General features: G+C 42.3%; 1 protein-coding gene across 10 annotated transcripts in view; it reads right to left on the bottom strand.

Annotated features, from left to right (window-relative positions):
• Positions 1 to 15,174, bottom strand: part of NME7 (NME/NM23 family member 7) — a 498,467-nt gene that overhangs the window by 171,280 nt on the left and 312,013 nt on the right. The window contains exons 13-14 of one of the 10 annotated variants that reach the window (XR_007516892.1): positions 5,310 to 7,484; positions 577 to 5,070 (exon numbers count right to left, since the gene is read on the bottom strand). The exons of the other annotated variants lie outside the window; for them this stretch is intronic. The gene's annotated coding sequence lies outside the window, so the exon portion shown is untranslated. Of the gene's footprint in view, positions 1 to 576; positions 5,071 to 5,309; positions 7,485 to 15,174 lie in introns of those variants that run through there. 10 annotated transcript variants of the gene reach the window in all.

Genomic DNA, 15,174 nt, shown 5'->3' with positions numbered 1-15,174 from the left:
GAGTGTGTGTGAGTGTGGTGTGTGGAGTGTGTGTGAGTGTGGTGTGTGGAGGGTGGGGTGTGTGCAGTATGGTGTGCATAGTGTGGTGTGTGTAGTGTGTGTGTTATATGGTTTGTGTGTGTAGTGTGGGGTGTGTAGTATGGTGTGTGTATGTGTAGTGTGGTGTGTGTAGTGTGGGGTGTGTGTGTAGTATGGTGTGTGTGTAATGTGGTGTGTGTGCAGTGTGGTGTGTGTAGTGTGGTGTGTGTGTTGTATGGTGTGTGTAGTGTGGTGTGTGTGTTGTATGGTGTGTGTAGTGTGGTGTGTGCGTGTTGTATGGTGTGGGTGTTGTATGTGTGTGTAGTGTGGTGTGTGTGTAGTACGGTGTGTGGTGTAGTGTGGCATGTGTGTGTTGTATGGTGTGTGTGTGTTGTATGGTGTGTGTAGTATGGTGTGTGTGGTGTGGTGTGTGTGTGTAGTGTGGCGTGTGTGTGTAGTGTGGTGTGAGTGTTGTACGGTGTGCGTAGTGTGGCATGTGTGTAGTGTGGCGTGTGTTGTACGGTGTGTGTAGTGTGGTGTGTGTAGTGTGGTGTGTGTAGTGTGGTGTGTGTAGTGTGGTGTGTGTGTTGTACGGTGTGTGTAGTGTGGTGTGTGTGTTGTATGGTGTGTGTAGTATGGTGTGTGGTGTGTGTGTAGTGTGGTGTGGTGTGTGTGTAGTGTGGCGTGTGTGTGTAGTGTGGTATGTGTGTTGTACGGTGTGTGTAGTGTGGTGTGTGTGTTGTACGGTGTGTGTAGTGTGGTGTGTGTGTTGTATGGTGTGTGTGTGTTCTATGGTGTGTGTAGTGTGGCGTGTGTGTGTAGTGTGGTGTGTGTGTGTGTTGTATGGTGTGTGTAGTGTGGGGTGTGTAGTGTGGTGTGGTGTGTGTGTGTTCAGTGTGGTGCGTGTAGTGTAGTGTGGCTGGTGGAGGTAAGGAGTTACTCCATTTTGTCCATGTTAAACTGGCGATGCTCATGACAAGCCCAGGTAGAGACAGGAGGCACCAGTTTTCTAACTCGTCTTCTACCTTTGATCTTCTTCCAATCTACTCTCTGCATGGCCATCAGGCCTATCTTAAACCACTCCTTACTCAGAAAAAAAAAAAAACAACCCACACCACCTAGACCCAGTCTACTAGTTCAAATTCTACCCTAACGGCTTGTTCAATTCAGATTTTAAACTATAATCACTCTAATTTCAAACAATTACCTGAATACTCCATCTTCTGTCACATTTCTGGGTCTTTACACATGAAGTTCCTTCTGCCCAAAACACACTTCTGATATCCCTCTTCCCATCCCCACTCTGTGACCTTAAATCCCTGATCTTAAGCCACCAGCCAGCCAGCCAGCCAACCAACCAACAAAACAAAATAAAGATTCTTGTGGAATTTAAAAAACTGATAAATTTCCAGGCTGATGCTCTAAGAGGTCATCATCAGGGGTCTCCAGGACAGTAAATATTTCAGGCTTTGCTTCCCTTACAATCTCTGCTGCAACTGCTCAGCTCTAACACTGAGGTGGGGAAGCAGCCACAGACAGTATGCACACGAAGAGCTGCGGCCGTGTCCCAGTAAAACACTGTTTACAGAACCAGGCCACGGGCCTGACTGCCTTTGCAGGCTGTGGTCTGCTGACCGACCCTTAACCTAAATCTATAATCTAAACAGTACAGATATCTTTAGCTGATAATAATATATATAACCGATACACAGCAAAACCCGAGAAAGCCAGAATCTGTGTCAAGTGGAAACCTGTCGGAGAAGGAAAACTCATTTTCCACTAAAACCAGCCATAGAAAAATGGTAAGACTGCACGCTGTCAAAGGCGGGAAACTTGCAAGACCCAGAAAAACAAGGCAGACCTGTCAAGTTCCAGCTCTCACAGGTTTCGTTGTACAAGTCGTCCCCAATTTATGACTGGCTTCCCTTCCAACAACTCCAGCGTAAGTCGGTTCTGAGGTAAGCTGAAATTGCTTGTCTTTTTTTTTTTTAGTTTTCATTACTATTGCCTTTTATTATCAGTATCTTTACTCTGTCCTATAGGGTCGCTATGAGTCGGAATCGACTCGACGGCACTGGGTTTATCTTTATAAACCCAATCTTTATTTGTCTTTGGGGATTGGAAACATCACATATTAACTTACAGATACATTTTAATACAAAGATAAAAAATACAGAAATCATAAAAATTTACTCTGATGACGTAGAGTTGGACAATACTGGCATTTTGTCAGTTGCAGTAATAACTCCACTTGTGGAAGGTCCTGGGTCATCTGGATTATCCCTGGGAAGGGGGATGACGTTTCCAGCCAGAAAATTAGTAAGAGCTGTCTGTATGGTCTGTTTCCTTTTTTCTTCACATATTTCAGGGTAACATCTTACTAATTCCTGAATCTGCCTATCGACTTTAGCAAAGTAAGTGATGAGTGTTTGGGTCCATGTTTTCAAGCAACTGAAGCCCCTAATTTAGTTTAGAAAATTAAATCTACAAAGTTTCCTACAAAGATGAAATACACTGAATTTGTATAAATTCTTTTCACTGATGCTACATAAACATGACTATCCTGAAAAATCATCTTGTTCATGAAGTGCTTTAAAACTACTTCTCCATTTAGTTCTTTATTAATAAATCACTCAATATTTAACATGCAGCTAATGTCTCCTCCCCCTGCCCCACTTCTCTTCCTTAGCAAGTTCTGTGTGGTAGCTAGTCTCTAAGGATGACCCCTTTGGGCCACATCACCCAGTATTTGTGACCTTGGGTAGCCCCTCCCACACTGAATGTGCTTGGCCTGAAACTCTAACCAAGAGAACGTGGTGGAAAGGAGACTGTGTCAGTCCTTGACCTAAGCCTTTAAGAAGACCTGACAGCTTCTGCTTTTGGGTGTCCCAAGCCGTTAATATAAGAAGTCTGGCTATCCTGCTGGAGAGCCCACCTCAGAGACCACCATGTGATAAAGGAGACGCTCTGAGCCTCTATGGGAGAAACAGAGGCTGTGCTGTACCAGCTAAGCCACTCTTCTACTTCTCCTCTGCGAGCTGTCAGGCAGCTGTCAAAATCAGCCATCCTCAACGGTCTAGCCTAGCTGAACCCCCAGGTGACTGCAGTCCCAGCCAGTATCGTGTGGAGCAAAAGGGGCACCCAGCTAAGCCCAGTCAGCCAGAGAATTGTGAGAGAGATAACAAAATGATTACGTTTTTAAGCCATTAAGTTTCTGGAGTGGTTTATTATGCAACGATAAATAACCAGAACACTCTGAACTACAGTAAGTGATCAATCAACACGTGTCTTCTACAGAGAGAAGCAATCATATGTCATGGAAAAATCACTAGCTTTGGAATCAGACATAAACTGCGATTTGAATTTGAGCATTTTTGTTTACTTGCTATGGGCTCTTGGGCAAATCATTTAATATCCCCAAACCTCAGTTTCCTCATCTCAAAGATGAGAATAATAACAATTCCTACCTTGAAAGACTGCTTTATGATTTAATCAAATCAGCGTATGGAAATGCCTAGCACAGTGTTTGGTACATAATAGGTACTCAATACATCTTATTTCATTCCCTGTGGCTCTTGTCAAGTAAGTACTGGCGTGTACCTCTGGTGTTAAACCAGCCCACCCCTACAGCTCCTCTGATCCCACAAGGTAATGAACAGGTCCCCAACGCCTCCTGAGGAGAGGCAGGAATGTGAGGACTTGGATCCCGTATCCTGAACGATGCCTATCTCTGCCTATCCTGAGGGAAGACTGAGGTGACTGAGACAAGAGTAAATCCTAGGTGGCAGAGGAAGTGGGAAGGCATTAGCACACTAACCACTCAGCAGGAGAGAGGGAGGAGAAAAGACAGAAGGGGGCAGCCTCAGCACTGAGGGGGCTGGAATGGTGGTGGCCATTTGGGATCTGCCTGTGTTCGAGTCCTGGCTTGATAAGAGGCTCGTGGAAGGACGTATAACTTCAAAAAGAACAGAACACTTCCAAACCAAATGCAGGAAGGGATAAAAATGTCATTTAGGGCTGGTCTTTCTTTTGAAAAGTTTTAAAACATTTGAGAGTACATCAAAAAGGGAAAATACTTTGCTATTTTGAGCTTCTTTCTTGTAAATGACTTCTGTGATGTCAACATTCAATGAGAGCTATTCAGAATCTGGCACTTTTAATTCATATGAGAATGCCAATCCCACTGAGTAAAGAGGACATCAGAACTCCATTTGCCATAAAGTGCAAATGCTACATCAGAGTGGGTCAGGGATAAAAATCTTAATGGTATGTGTTATGGATTGAATTGTGTCCTCCCAAAATATCTGTCAACTTGGCTAGGCCATGATGCCTAGTATTGTGTGATTGTCTGCCATTACTATACCATTAAATATTACCCTAGTTTTAGTATTGTGTGACATCTACCATTATTGTGCAATTAAATATTACCCTAGTTTTAGTATTGTGTGACATCTACCATTATTGTGCCATTAAATATTACCCTAGTTTTAGTATTGTGTGACATCTACCATTATTGTGCAATTAAATATTACCCTAGTTTTAGTATTGTGTGACATCTACCATTATTGTGCCATTAAATATTACCCTAGTTTTAGTATTGTGTGACATCTACCATTATTGTGCCATTAAATATTACCCTAGTTTTAGTATTGTGTGACATCTACCATTATTGTGCCATTAAATATTACCCTAGTTTTAGTATTGTGTGACATCTACCATTATTGTGCCATTAAATATTACCCTAGTTTTAGTATTGTGTGACATCTACCATTATTGTGCCATTAAATATTACCCTAGTTTTAGTATTGTGTGACATCTACCATTATTGTGCCATTAAATATTACCCTAGTTTTAGTATTGTGTGACATCTACCATTATTGTGCCATTAAATATTACCCTAGTTTTAGTATTGTGTGACATCTACCATTATTGTGCCATTAAATATTACCCTAGTTTTAGTATTGTGTGACATCTACCATTATTGTGCCATTAAATATTACCCTAGTTTTAGTATTGTGTGACATCTACCATTATTGTGCCATTAAATACTACCTTAGTGCTCCTTGGAAACTCTGTGGGGCAGTCCTACCCTGTCCTATAGGGTCGCTATGAGTCGGAATCAGCTCGACGGCACTGGGTTTACTGGGTTTTAGTACTGTCTACCATTATTGTGCCATTAAATATTACCCTAGTTTTAGTATTGTGTGACGTCTACCATTACTGTGCCATTAAATATTACCCTAGTTTTAGTATTGTGTGACGTCTACCATTATTGTGCCATTAAATTCTACCTTAGTGCTCCTTGGAAACTCTGTGGGGCAGTCCTACCCTGTCCTATAGGGTCGCTATGAGTCGGAATCGGCTCGACGGCACTGGGTTTACTGGGTTTTAGTACTGTCTACCATTATTGTGCCATTAAATATTACCCTAGTTTTAGTATTGTGTGACGTCTACCATTACTGTGCCATTAAATATTACCCTAGTTTTAGTATTGTGTGACGTCTACCATTACTGTGCCATTAAATATTACCCTAGTTTTAGTATTGTGTGACGTCTACCATTACTGTGCCATTAAATATTACCCTAGTTTTAGTATTGTGTGACGTCTACCATTATTGTGTCATTAAATATTACCCCAGTTTTAGTATTGTGTGACTGTCTACCATTATTGTGCCATTATATATTACCCTAGTTTTAGTACTGAGAAATTCCAAGAACCTTTACACAGGTGTGGTATATAAAGAAGTGTGATTTGTAAAGAAAATCTTCGTTTTCATTTGGTCAGTAGGTCGCACTTGCTTAGTCCAGCACGGACCTTACAGAACTCTTGGTGGTGCCTCTAAGATTAAACGACAGACTGGAAGATAAAGGCTGTTGTGCTGAAAGTGGGCTGGTCACAGAGGGCTGGGTCTATTGTCAGGAAATACCACACATACCCACTCTGTGAGAACGTTCACTTTTTCTGCTAAAAGCGGACTTGAGATTTCTACTGTACCTCTTAGAGTTATCCGTGACCAGACAGAACTGCTTTTTTGATTACTAAGGTATTACGTGAAGAATGCTCCTCCCACAAAGGTTCCAAATTCTTGGTAATCTTTTGTGGTCTAAAGAGGCGTTTTACACTTACCATGCCACTGAATAGAGGAAACGATGCACCTAGAAAGACTCCGGCCAATTTTATAAGCCTACACTGCAACAGTCCACGTAACAAACTATTCTGTGTGTGGCATTAAATGCCATATCCCAAATTAAAGGCTCTTCATCTTCTGGCACGTACTTCCTTATTTAAACGTACCTTCCACATCTTTTTTTTTTTTTTTTTCCACATCTGCTCCTTGCTACATGGGCCCTTGCACTCCAGCCCAAATGTGTATTCTTACTCCTTTGAACATAATTTTTTTCCTTATCTTTCTTCCATGTCTTTATTCAAAATATTCCCTCTGTGGAACGTCCGTCTTTCCCTTTAACGTGTGGCCACGTCTCCCCTCCACAGAAGTGTTTTCAGAAATGTAGTGACCCCTCCACTGTTGTGTTGTCCTGATCGGAATATACTTTAAGGTGTAACTGATGATATGAAACACTGCTTTATGTATACACGCTTATCTCTTTAGACCCCAAGTAAACAGAGGGTGCTCAATGAGCATGTGTTCATAATGATGACAGAAGGAATTTCAGAAAGTGAGCGCTGAGGCTTTTGCCAGGGAGCTTAAACAACAACAAAGCAGAATACTCATAATGCTCAATCATTAACTCGTTATTTAGTACCACATGGTTTATGTAATTTTTTTTATAATCATTTTGCCCGCTGTCATATCTTTGTTTGTTCTTCTTAGAATGTCAGCTTCATGAGGTCGGGAATCAAGCCTTACCTTTTCATTCTCTTGTGATATATCTATAGCATTAAGCAAAGGGCTTACTTTCAAAGTCATCAAACAAAATGTGAAGCAAAGAAAAAATACAATGTAGAAAAGATTTTTGGATTCTAAATGTAGTTAAGTAGGTATCTGAGGAATATTTCTTGAATAAATAGATGAATAAAAGATGTTTCAATTTGATTGGCTCTAAATATTTAAATTTCAGCTTCTCCTACTGACTCTAAAGATAAGCATCTTTTTTTCCTACAGGTTGGGAAATGTAAAACAGAAAATAAAATAAAAATTGTTTAAGAGAGAAAATGATGCCACAAAACTTAAAGTAGGAGAAAGCTACATTACATCACTTTTTGCTTGACATGCAAGAGACAAATCAAATGACTACACTACTTACTCTTCCAGGTACGTTCAGTTAGTTGCAAAAGTGGTGGCCTATATCTTACAAGTTACTTGGGATTAGCTCTGTCTTTCCTCAAGCAGACAGAGCTCCATCTAAGAGCTTCTCAGTGGACAGGAGCCTCTGCAGTGCAGGTGTCCTTGCAGCAGAAACACCAGGGAACTCTGTGATTGATCTACCGTTTTGTCCTTTCATAACTGTGTTAAAAAACAAATATAATATCAATTTTTTTAATATCAAGTATAATAAAATATCTACTTTTAACTTCTCAATTCCATTCTGACACCAGGTGCCCAGGCCACACTTCTCTGACTCCAGCCACCTGGAGTTTGGTCAGATCTCACGACTTAAAAGGGCACTGTCCTCCACACTGCTCAATGGGAGATGCCAACTGCAGGTTTGGGACTCTACACGACACTTTCCCTCCTGACCTGCAGACTCCCACTACCCCTCTGGGTTCAATAATTTGCTGGAATGCCTCACAGAACTCATGGAAGGTGCTGTACTCAAGACTAGAGTTTTATTGTAGGGCAAAAGGATATAAATGAAGAGATGCACAGGACAAGGTCTGGGCGGGTTCCTGGAAGGAGCTACCAAGCTCTGCTACCCTCTCAGGTGCCTCTGTGTCCTTCACCAACCAGGAAGCCCATGGAGCTTCTGTGCCTACGGCCTTTTCTGGCTTCATTGTGTAATCACCACTGATTGGATCAGTCTCCCTCACTCCCCTGAGGTTAGCTGATATCACGCCTTGTAGTAGTCTTTCTGGTCAGGCCAGCCCCCGCCCATTAGTGAAAACCCTCAGGTATGATTTAGATAACAAAGACACTTTAAATATTCAGAAAATCCCAAGACTGCAGAGTTATCTCTCAGGAACCAAGGCAAAAGCCAAATTATTTGAGGTAAAGTAATTCTTTACCCTGTAGTTATTTATCCCAAAATAGTGGTGAAAATAACAGTTATTAGGGCTTCCGGGCCCCAAAGGCTTGTAAGAATAGAAGTAAATGAGTAGAAAAAAATTACATAAATAATAAAAGAAGAAAGGAAATAATGGTAATGGCATGGTACTATTAAAACAATTACTGCTTCATTAACATTTAGAAAATAATAATTTCAAAATTGTTGTGCCATCACAGTTGATTTCGGAAAAGAAGACACAGGCTGCATCTAAACACCTAATAAAACAAGGCATAGCCCGTCACAAAACAGTGAACTGATTTTAGCACCATTATTTTCATTACTGTATTATCTCGATCAGACAATACACAGAAATTTGCTTCCTTACTTAGCACCATCTTGGTGAAGAAAGAAATTCTTATAAATAATCATTCACAACACAGATGAAGATTTGGATTTAACTGTATCCTTAGTTGCATCTTTAAAGAATAGAATCAAATTAACCTCTTCGAGTTGGTAGAAGTCTACACAGTAAAGTATGTGTCGACATCAGGTGGGAAGTGGACTCCCGCTGCTGGCACAGCTACAGCCGCAAAACCAACAGGAACTCTCACTTGCCGGGCATTACTGCGGGCCAGACCGGGGCTATCTCCTCGCAGCAGATACTTACGCTGAGTCTCTCAACCTCCACGCCATCCTCACTCTATCTGGAGAGCTGGAAAGCTACAAACTACATTTCCCAGGCTCTCTCACAGCTAGGGAATTAGCCGCAAATTACGCTCCACCAGTCAGGTGCATTCATGTGAAATACAGAAGACGGCGGTAAGACAAGTATCTCCTTACTGCTGTGAACACTGGCAAGCAAGTCAGAGATGCTGCTGTTGGCAGTGGCTAGCGTCAGCTTTCCAGTGTCCTGCCACCAGCTTCATGGCTGTGGAAGTGGCTGAGGTGACCACAACAGCAGCTGCCTGACCTCTGGACCACAGTTACCGTAAGGTGAGTGTGGAATCAGTGCCTGTGGCATCCTCCCAGCTTCTCCAGCCCTTCCACAGACTCTTCCAGATTAAAGTCTTTCCTTCTTGAAACACCTAGAGTGGTATGGTTATTTTCTGCACTGACCTTGGATGATATATATAGTCCTTTATCTAAATTGTCTCATTTAATATTTACTGTGAAATGTCAATATTTCTCTTCTGCAATTAAAGAGAAGAATTCGCGAAAGGACATTTTTCCTAAGTCACAAACTCGGGGGTGGAAAAGCTGGGGGTTGAACTCAGATCACCTGACTCCGGAGCCTGTGCTCAGAACATGATCCTCCTGGGCTTCTCTTGTACTTCAGATTCTAAGTAAGGCTAAAGGAGGCCCATGTGGCACAGTGAGGTTCAAACTCAACTTCAAATTTCTCATTTCCTTTTGAACTCAAGCTCCAATCAAGTAACAGTTATTATATTAAACACTCAGCCGATTTCTCTTTCTACTCATCACTCCTGTATGCCTACAGACTTTGGACTGACTTAGAAACAGAAATGCTGGCCTTGCAATATTTTCGGCTTAGGCAGAATAAGATGCCTTGTACTCCTGAGGATTCATTTCTGAGAAGTTTTTGAACTTCAAGTATAATAGAAAGATGCTTGATAGCTTACAGCAATACATTTTTACCAGTTATCAAAAAAAGAATAAAATGTATTTCTGTTCCTAACTAGAAAATACACAAAGAAGCACCTGTAATCCTGATAATTAAAAAGTAATCAATGATACGGGTTACAAAGGAGACAGACACAGCGGCGCATGGCAGAAAACCCAGGGTGAGTGGTTGGGGAACAAACTTAACTATGCAATCTTAGGCCGGCCACTTTCCTTCTGTGGGCCACGCTCTCCTCTCATTGGACAGGTGGATTAGAATTTGAATTTTTCAGAATCTAGAATGTCACGTCAGTGTAGAACAGAGGTTTAGCACAGAGCTTCTCAACCTTTATCACCTCACGGCACAAAGAAAATGCTCATTCTTCCTTGGTACAGGGGAGCCAACGCCGGAGCAGCTCGGGATTCCACGGGCTGTGCCCAGATCTTGGAGGGTCGATTCCTGATCTCATTTGAGGGCAAGCCCGAGCTCAGAGAACCACAAGTTCAGACTCAGCATTTCCCATTTGGAGAAACGAAAGCACAGGCACATTTTATAAGTCATGACGCATAAACTAAGTATGTGCTGTTGATGTACTTTAGTTGTTACGCTAATATGTTATCTGGTAAATCTTTTCTAAGTTGTCCCCTCAGCCCACACAGGAACCACAATAAAACCTTAATCACATTGCAGCCCCATAACCAACGGCTTCCCTTTGTTCCTCAGATCAAGATCCATGTCCTGAAAGTAGCCCCAAAGGCCCTGCAGGGCCCAAGCTCTGTCTCTGCAGGGCATCTCCTGCTATTCTCCCTGTGCACTTTACGTCCGTTCTTTCCTTTCCTTTCCTAAACGCGCCAAGCACTGTCCTGCATCAGGGCTTTGGAACACGCCATTCTCTCTGCCTGGGCTCTCTCTGGCCTTCTCCGGCTGACACTCATTTCTTCAGGTCTCAGTTCAGATATCATTTCAAGAAAACCTTTCCTGATCCCCAATCTAATCAGGTTCCCCTGTTATAGCTCATCCTACCTTCTACCACACAGCACTGGCCACTGTCAGTACTCGCTCACGCCTCTGTCACTAGTCTGTAAACAATAAACAGGGATAACATGTCTTTTGTTCAAAACTACCTCCTCAGTGCCTACCACAGGGTCTAGTATGTAGTCAGGGCTCAGTTAAATATTTTTTCACTAAATGAATTTATAGTTTTGGTTATAAAAGGCTTCCTGGCAACTCTTAATTCTTTGAGTTGACATAGTTCCGTACATCAATTTCTTGTGATGTATACTATGGACATGGTAATGCTTCATTCTAATTAATGAGTAGTATAGCTGGTTTATAGCTTAATACCTTTAGGAGAAATTATTTTGAACAAGTTTTGGATCATGGACCACTCTGAGATCTAATAAAAACTATGTGCCCTTTGCCCAAGAATATGAATACATTCCCAACATTCTGCAAACAATTTCAGGGAGAGCCTAGATCTCCTGAAGTCTGTTCATGGACTAACCCTGCAAATAAATTTCAAGCTCCTATATCTGGCATAAAACAGCCACATCACCTGATCCTTAGCTACATTTCCAACTGATCTGACAATTTCTAGTATTATTTTAAATTCTAATATTATGTATCAAACTGCTGAGAGTTTCCCAGCATACACATCATTTCCTCTGAGTGGAACACCCTTCCCACTTTTTTTTTTAACCCATCCCCCAGCAGTGACAGCAGATCTCATCTCTCCCAGGAGCCTTCCCTGACCCCCATACTAGAAATAAGCACCCGGTGGGGGCTCCCCTGCCGCCCAGTGAGGATCGGCCTCCTGAAGTCAGAATTACCTACTTCTGTGTCACTCTTTCCTGGAGAACACCGAGTTCTCTGAGAGGAGGGACCACAGCTAATTCACCCCTAGGGCCTGGAGCAGGGAACGGCACAACAGGCTTACAATAAACACATGTTAATCTGAACTGCTGAAGGACCAAGATCGACAATGGTAACCCAAAACTGATAGAAGACCTAATAAAATCCTTAGATAACAGCCCTCAAATGAGAAGGAAAACTGGAATATCAGTAAAGGAACTGAATAACTGAAATGTGTAATTGTCAGCAGAGGCTAGTAACACAGTAGGACACAGAACAAAATTATTTTACCTCTAGTAAGATGACTGAAAGGAGCCTTGCTGGCACAGTGGCTAAGTGTCCAACTGTTAACCCAAAGGTCGGTGGTTTGAACCCACCAGCTGCTCCACAGGAGAAAGGTATGGCAGTCTGTTTCTGTAAAGAATACAGCTTTGGAAACCCTATGGGGCCAGTCCTACTCTGCCCTATAGGGTTGCTATGAGTTGGAATCAACTCAACAGCAATGGGTTTTTCTGGCTTTTGGTAAGATGACTAAAAATTCCTTAGCCTAAGGTATCAATGCCACTACAGACTTCTGTTACAGAAAATCAACATGCAGCCAATACAAACAACAGATTCTTTATTAAAATAGTTTGGACGTGACACTCAGAAAAGGTACCATTACAATGACCTACGGAAAGGTTCAATGCCATGCTGCGTGCTACTGCTGTACAATGTTTAACGATTCTCTTTGCGCCAAGAATAGTAAGCAGCTGATCTCAGCCCTCAGCTGGTGACTGTACAGTAATCAAAAAGTTAATGTGTAATAAGCAAAGGGGGAGAGCTTTGTACAAAAAGTCATGCATACTGACGCTCCAAGCAAAGGAATTATTTCTGTTGTTTCATACCCGCAGTTGTCACCCATTTACCCAGAAGATTAAGCTGTTTGCAATTTAAGTCTGATGCCAAAAAGGACCACCCTTTAACCTGAGAAGAGTTACCGTTCATTACATAACAGCCTGAAAGCGTATGTATAATGGAATTTCACAGTGGACTATCAGTTAGATGACCAGGTCAAACATTTCCATTTCGCTGACCTGGGACTCTCCTCTCTCTGCCAGGGGTGGAGTGGAGGTACAGGCAGAGGCGCTACAGAAACCTCCAGGGAAGAACAGGCACGGCCCGCTGAGAGCTGACAGAGCTGACAGGCCGACCTGCTCTCCTGGCCTCACTGCGGTCCCCACCCCCACTCAGACTGAGGAGATTACTGGACGGGTAGTCGGTGTTCTAAAGTCAAGGGGTAGTACAAGGATTGAAACGCTGGCCTGAATTTACAGATAAAGAAATGACAACTACAACAAAAAAGAATTAAGTAGGAAAATAGAATTAAAAAAACCTAGAAACACCAACAGAATCCAGCCTAGCTGTGGGAACACAGCATATAAACAGGAGTGACTCTAGAATGCAGATAAGAGACAGGAGCTGAAGGTAGTGGGGTACGAGCGTGTGGTCTGGACCAGAGAACAGGGGAGGAAGAGGTAGACAGACACAGCAGGTAATGTGATTAGGAAGAAGAAGGCCTATAGTGTACCCATGCCTCAAACAATAAATGGATTTTTCAGGGACTCAGCCATAGTTTTCTAAGGCAGACTTCCTAGCCTATAAAAAAGCAAAAACAAAAACCCATTGCTGACCAATGTCACAAAACAGTATGTGTATTGTTTCATGAGAAACTAATTTGCTCTGTAAACCTTTGTCTAAAGTACAATTAAAAAACAAACATAAATGTCTTCGGGTCAATTTCGACTCATAGAAATTTGGACGCTGCAGTGATTTCTGGCCACCCCATTGGCGTTCTGTATGAATTAAGCAAAAACGAATGTGTTTATCAATAGTGAGAGATGAACTCCCCAAGCACACAGGCAAAGCCCGTTGGAGGATGACATAACTACGCAGCAATGTTGGGTGGTGAGCCTAGGGGCGAGAACAAGTTACACATGCTGCTTGGTCCCTGGTGACCTCTTCCCAGGGGCTGTCATAGTAGCAGTATCAAATCCAAGAATATCATCTTCAAATATATTTCAAAATGCTCAGATGATAAAACCCAAAGACCTCCAACTAAACGTAAGCAGACACATGGGATAAGAGCTGTATGTCTGCCTGGCCGCCTGCCTCTTTCTCTCCTTTCCTTCCACAAACATTTATCAATAATCAATCATGTTATTGATAACCAGGTACTAGATTCTTGGGATACAAAGTGAGTAACACCTGGCCTCTGCTCTCAAGGAGCTAACAGTGAGAGAGTGACGGAGAAATAATTAATTATTTTACAATGTGACAAATGCTTTCACGCAAGTATGACAGAGAGCACTGAGAACAAAGAGGAGAAGGCATATGACTTCACGTTTAGTTACAGTGGTGTTTCAAGTGGTAGAATTCTCACCTTCCGTGTGGAAGACCCAGGTTCAATTCCCAGCCAACACTCCTCATGTGTAGCCACCACCTGTTTGTCAGTAGAGGCTTTCGTTGTTGCTATGACACTGAACAGGTTTCAGCGGAGGTTTTAGACTAAGACAGACTAGGAAGAAAGGCCTGGCAATCTACTTCTGAAAATCAGCCAATGAAAACCCTATGGCTCACAAAGTCCCATCCTGTAGCCGTCGTGAGCCAGGGAGGCTGACTGGACGGTAGCTAACAACACATGACATATTACCATTAAATAAGAGACGAGGGTTACACACTCATTCATTCAGCAAATATCAGTGTGCCCCTGTTATGGGTGAGAAATTTACAGTGAAATCAGAGTAACCCCTTGGGATCCCCAGAGCCCCAGTACTACCCTCATCTTTCTCTGAAGAGCCTAAAAGGCTCCTGCTGCTGACAACCATAGCAGCCTGCTGGTTGAGAAATATTTTAGGACTAAAGAATTTCATATTTTTCATCTAAAATTGAGGTGGCTGAGTTTGTGAATAAAAATACAAGCAAATAAGGATAAAGGTAAATATTTAGTGGTCTTTATTTTGGGGAGAGGGCAAACATTCTGTCACAATATTCTGTAATATCTTCCTACAAGCTTAATTTTTCTGCTCTTGCTCACCATTCTATCACAAACTCTTGAGACATTCATGAAGAAGTTTATGGAGAATCATTACGTTTAAGATTATACCAAAAGGCCCTGAGATTAAAGAGTGCAAATTCTGAACCCACACTGCCTGGGTTCTAGTCTCCATGCTTCTGTTTTCTAGATTATATGACTTTGGGAAAATTCCTTAACCCTTTTGTGCTTCAGAGCCCTGGTGGCACAGTGGTTAAGAGCTTGGCTGTTAACCAAATATCAGCAGTTCGAATCCACCAGCTGCTCCTCGGAAACCCTAGGGGGCAGATCTACTATGTCCTATAGGGCTGCTGTGAGTCAGAACTAACTTACGGCAGTGGGTTTGGCTGGTTTTGGTCTGTGCTCTAATTACCCATTGCACAGTAGAACTGCCCCCTAGGGTTTCCAAGGAGCAGCTGGTGGATTTGAACTGCCAACCTTTTGG

Source organism: Elephas maximus, chromosome 3 (assembly GCF_024166365.1).
Source record: "Elephas maximus indicus isolate mEleMax1 chromosome 3, mEleMax1 primary haplotype, whole genome shotgun sequence".
Taxonomy (NCBI): Eukaryota; Metazoa; Chordata; class Mammalia; order Proboscidea; family Elephantidae; genus Elephas; species Elephas maximus.
The sequence above is the reverse complement of the archived record's forward strand: the minus strand, read 5'-3'. Positions and strand labels throughout refer to the sequence as shown.